At 45.1% G+C, this 5,802-nt stretch overlaps 1 pseudogene; it reads right to left on the reverse strand.

Moving 5' to 3' along the window:
• Positions 1-1,188: 1,188 nt before the first annotated feature.
• LOC106532268 (uncharacterized) lies at positions 1,189-5,542 on the reverse strand (annotated as a pseudogene).
• Between the last annotated feature and the right edge of the window lie 260 nt (positions 5,543-5,802).

The raw sequence follows: 5,802 nt of genomic DNA on the forward strand, positions 1-5,802 counted from the left end.
GGAGAGGGTCCCTGTTCTGTGGAAGACTTCCTGCATGGTTCCAGTGCCAAAGATCACACATCCCAGGGAGCCCAACCACTACAAACCTGTGGCTCTGACTTCTCATCTGATGAAGACCATGGAGAGGCTCATCCTGCACCATCTTCATCCTGTAGTGAGCCCAGCACTGGACCCCCTGCAGTTTGCCTACCAGCCCGGCATCGGGGTGGAGGACGCTGTCATCTACCTGCAGCACCGATGTCTGTCTCACCTAGAGCACGCAGGAAACACTGTGAGAGTCATGTTCTTTAACTTCTCCAGTGCTTTCAACACTATCCAGCCTGCTCTGCTGAGAGGGAAGCTAGAGGGAGCCAGAGTGGTCTGGCAGCAGACAGCATGAACCATCAACTACCTCACCAACAGACCACAGTATGTGAGGCTCCGCGACTGTGTGTCTGATGTGGTAGTCTGCAGCACGGGGGCAACACAGGTTACTACTGAGGAGGCTGACAAGAAGTGCAGAAATGTTGACAATGCAAACAGAAGTGACACAATTTTCATCATGAAACTGCAACAGTTTGGCAAGATTTTGTCAGTTCGGCAGTAGCATGCTGGAGCCTTTAATGCTCACTTCCGACTTTTTGAAAAAAATGTAATTTATTTGGCGTGAACATTCACATTATATTTTAAATGTGACTTACATCTGACTCCAGTATTAACTCTATGGCATTGATGCGAACCACATGTGCAGAAGATGACATGATGTCGTGTTCAGCTGCCTGTTTACAGAAGTAGCTAAACATGCTACTTGTTAGCATGCTGATTTTGAAGTTGCTGTGCAATCAGAGTTGATTAAATAATTACCAGACCTGATTGTTCAGTTCAGTGTTTGCATTTTTTTATTTACCGTTATTTTACCAGGTAAGTCCCATTGAGATCTCAGATCTCTTTTTCAAGGGTGGCCTGGGCCTGAAGGCAACCTATTGTACAGGTTTTCAGGTTTTAACCTGCCTCTGACTGGATGCTCCGGTGCAGCATTTTAGTTTTGGAACGAAGTGACCCGCTGAAAGTAAAGTATCGATCGGGTAACTTTTGTATCGATACGGTCCCCGACCGTCGTTGGACATTACTATCGTATATCTGTGGATTCTCAGTCATCCTTGTCATGGAACATTAAAAGAATAAAAACTAAACAAATTGGGCCTCGTATCAATGGCGCAGTACTGAGATACACCTTGTGGTGCAACCTGGACACATCATCTGTGATTTAACTGGGTCACAGGGTGTTTCGGGTCTTGCATCAGACACCCTCACCTGGGTGACCCAGCCAGGGGTGATCAGGCCCCAACTTGTGTCCAGGTAGTGCACTACGCCACACACACCCCTCAACCAGAGCCAATGTGAAGCCTTCTTAGCAGCTTCCATAATGATCTTCATGGCTCTTCATCTTTGCAGTCCGCAGATCCCTAGGAGTCCCAGGACACTATGTAGAGACTGGCCTGCAAAGCCCCTGCATCCCACATCAATGGGCTCGCAGCGGGCCTTCCCATTCCTTTGACACTCCACCATCAGGTCAGTGTACTTAGCCTTCTTCCTTTCTTGAGCCTCCGGCATCTGGTCTTCCCAAGGGACAGTAAGCTTGAGTAGCACCACCTGCTTACTTGATCCGGTCATCAAAACCATGTCTGGCCTAAGAGATGTAGTTGCAATGATATCCGGGAATTTCAACTGCCTCCCCAGATTGACAAGCCAATCTCTTGATGTCGTGAGAAGCCCCCCCCCGATCTTCTGACGGGGCAAGGGCTTCTCACCTACCTTAACAAAGATGATTGTAGCTGTAGGGGTCACCTCGAGTGAAGAAACAAAATTTACTGCCTCGAAGCAGGCCTCGGACAGGCCTGACGAGAGGACAGGAACTCTGTCACAAACTGAACTCTATTTAGGCCATGACAGGTCATTCTAACCGTGGAAGAGAACCCCTCATTTCTCTTAATAATGGACAGAACAATCTCTTCTGTTCGTGATTAATTTGTTGTTTAACTAAGAATGTTTATGCATTTGTTAAATCATGAAAATGCCTGTCACAGGAAAAGTGGAACAACTTTTTTCTCACCTTAAAGATTAATAATGGTATAAAAAATCACAGAGAATCTGATTACAATGTTTTCATTATGTTTTTATGTAAATCACTGTTTTTATTTTACTGTGAACACAATAATACAATTGTGGATTTTTCCTGAGAAAATCTTTCATTTATCTGGACTAACAGAAGTTTCAGAACTGATTAAAACAGAAATGTTAATTAATCATCATAAATGTTTTGCAGTGATTTTTCTTAGTCTATCAGAAGAAAGCTGAAAAGAGGTTATCATATCATGTTGTTGAACAACCACAGAATTTTAACCTTGGGCTGGCGCCGGCTGGCAAATCTTTATCTTTCTTTCTCTGACTCATCTCTTAGCCTGAGGGCGGAACCAAAGTTCGTCCGTTTCTTTTACGAACTCGGACGGCTTTGAGCGACACACTCTTCTTCCTGATTCCAACCTAGGAAGACAGCTGGGATTCTCTCCGGAGAAACCTCAGTTTGGCTTTAAGTCTGATCCCATGAGCTAACTAGGGAAGACTTCACAGCCAGAGACCGGTGGTCTCAACCCGAGGCCAAGCCTCTAAGTGTGTTTTTAACTCCCGAGGGGAGATTTTACTTTGGAAGGAGGAACCGGATACAGCTTGAATTTTTCTGGCTTGGACTGAAACAGACAAAAGTTACCTGGAAAAACACCTGTTCGCCAATGACRGGTAAGSGAGCCGACATCAGTTCCCTGACTGATCGGAGGCGAGCCAGCTCCTACCCCGAGGGTGCCTCAAGAAGCCATCATCAGGTAAAAGCTGATGTGTTCGGAGTGACGTGTCATGTGGAATCTGAGCTTAGAAAAGACGTGCAGTTCCAGTTGACCTACACTTTGATAAAAGTTGTGGTAGCATACTAATCTTACTTTCCTCCTTTCCCTTGTTCTTAATTTGCCAAAACTTAAGCTAAAAGTGCCAGTAAAATTGTTTGGTTGTCAACATCAGAACTGACGTTTTACTGTTCTATATAAGTAACCTGAGTTGATGTGAAATGAAATTCGGACGCGGGTTTTATCTCAGTTAACTCTGACGCTTGTTATGGGAATAACCACAATCAAGTGTAACTTATGATATGTTCAATTTGTGCAAATAAATGATTGCATAGTCTTTTATGAATCAACTTGAACTCGTCTGAACATTCACTTATTGTGTCACTTTTCAATTCACACAGTCAAGATATTTACAATTAATGAGAAATACCTTGGTAAAAGGTTCCTCATAACCTTGTGTATCAGAGATGTGGGAAAAGCTTAATTCACCTTAAGCTCACTCTTACATAACCTTGGAGGGTTGTTGCTGCTTGCTGTTGTTTATGCCAGTGCTGATGGCATCCGCTACTACTCGCAGGACCTGATCATGGTGCCAACGATAACGATCATCTTCCAAGGCCTTTGAACAGCCACTGAGGATGTGTTCTAAAGATCTCCTTTTCTGGCAGAGTTGACAAGCAGGTGAGTCCACTAAGGCTCGGGAGAACATCTTACACTGACTGGATTAGGAACTTGAAGTGGTGTGGCTCCACCTTCCAGATATCTGCCCAGGTGATCTTGCGGCCAATGGAATGCTCCCAATTTGCCCAGGCCCCCTGCTTGGACATGCCCACCATCCTGCTAAAGCAATCTTCCTCCACCTCAGCTCGTACCTCCTCCTAGATCAGTCTCCGCTTCTCCTTTCCCCTAGCTCTGCTCCAGCTAGGCCTTGGATTACTACCCAGCCCAGCCCAAACAGTAGCCACTGAGCCTACTAGGCTGCTGTGTCTCAACCTTGCCTCCACTCGTTCCACTGCTTCCTGAGCATGTCACTTCCACTCTGTTCTAACTTCTACTCCCGCAGAAGACACCTTGATGTTGATAGAATCTCTGTAGAGCAGGACTTCTCTGGCCCAGGTGACCTTGAACTCCTCTGCTAAACTGGTAAATGGGAGCTGCAGCTTAGTGTCATGGCCAAAAAGTGCAATGTTGCTTAAACTCCATGGCAAGCCCAGTCACCTGCGCAGGAACTTGCTAATCTTCCTCTCAAAGCCCTCCACAAGGGTAATAGGGACATTGTAGACTAGCAATGGCCAGAGGAGACGAGGCAAGACGGCATGTTGAAAAATCCAAGCTTTAAACTTTCCCAGGAGCCCAGACTTGTCCACTGCCAAGAGCCAGGTGTTGAAGTCATTGCTGATGCCTTGGCGTACTGCAGTATCCTTCAGGTTACTTGTGAACAGCTTGCCGAGGCTCTTAACTGGCTTTTCTGAGACTGATGGAATCTGAGAGTCTCCCAGTGTAAAATGAAACTGATCAGTCACTTTTCCTTTCCTCAAGACTAAGGACCTTGACTTTGCGGGCTTAAAGTTCATTCTTGCCCATGCCATGAGCCATTCTGGACCTTGGAGTAGCCACCTGCACCCAGGCACTACTGTTTTAGTTACAGTGAGATTGTCTATAAATGCTCTAATCGGGGGTTGTCAGGTACCAGATCTGGACAAAGGGCCTCTTCACTCCACTTTGGCTGACTTCACAAACATGTTCACGGCCAAGGCGAACAGAGACATAGAGATTGTACAGCCAGTGATGATACCCTTCTCTAGGGAATGCCACTCTGACGTTGTTGTCCCAGAAGACATCCTCAAACAGAAGTTGCTATAATAGTTCAGGATGAGGGTCTGTATCTTCTCTGGGACATGATGTTTGCTCAAGACCAACTCCATCAGCTAATGTGGTATTGATCCATATGCATCTGTAAGATCAAGCCACAGCACTGCCAGGTCCCCCTTATTTTCCCATGCTTCTTGAATCAGTTGCGTCACAACACTTGTGTGCTCAATGCATCCTGGCATACCAGGCACTCCTCCCTTTTGGACAGAGGTGTCAATATAGGTGTTCTTAAGGAGAAATTCCATCAGGCGATTGAAAATGATCTTAAACAAGGTCTTGCGCTCCACACTCAGGAGAGAGATTGTCCTGAACTGCTTCTCCTCCTTAGGAATCCACACTCCCTCTGCATATTTCCATTGTTGAGGAACCTTCCCTTTCCTCCAAATGACTGTAGATCTTCCAAAACCATTCTAGAAGCCTGGGGCAGTTCTTAAAGACTTTGTATGGTACTCCACTGGGACCTGGTGCTGACAATGTTCTAGCAGATTAAATGCCCTCTCTGACTTCCTTTAAGGTGGGTTTGTTGATGTTAAACTGGGTGCTGGGATCAGGAGGACATATGAGAGCTTTGCAGTGGCCAAGCTTCTTCTCTGTCATGTTGTCTCTGTAAGTTTTACTTAGATACTGTGGATTTCCTCCTCAGAACACATGAGTTTCCCACTACGTTTCTCTCCCAGCAACTTCTTTTTGAATCCAAATCCATGTTGTTTGCATTTGGTCCATATCTTGGAAACAACTGACTGTGAACAGCCCAAATCTTTAGCAACCATGTGTGAGGAGTTAGTTACCTTCATCAAGAAGTTGCACAATCCTCTCTTTCGTTTCAAGAGACATTTCTTTTGTTGGAGCCATGGTTTTTGCCAGTGTCAATGTCATTGTCAATCTTTATTTATAAAGCGCTTTAAAACCAGCCAATGGCCGCACCAAAGGGCTGCACAGCAGACTATAAACAACACAAAAATTACTAAAATACATAAGTTACAACGAACATTAATAAGAACAGATAAAAGTTACAATATCAGGTCTAGTATTAATTAAATGCCTTAGAGTAAAA

Source organism: Austrofundulus limnaeus, unplaced genomic scaffold (assembly GCF_001266775.1).
Source record: "Austrofundulus limnaeus strain Quisiro unplaced genomic scaffold, Austrofundulus_limnaeus-1.0 Scaffold741, whole genome shotgun sequence".
Classification (NCBI taxonomy): Eukaryota; Metazoa; Chordata; class Actinopteri; order Cyprinodontiformes; family Rivulidae; genus Austrofundulus; species Austrofundulus limnaeus.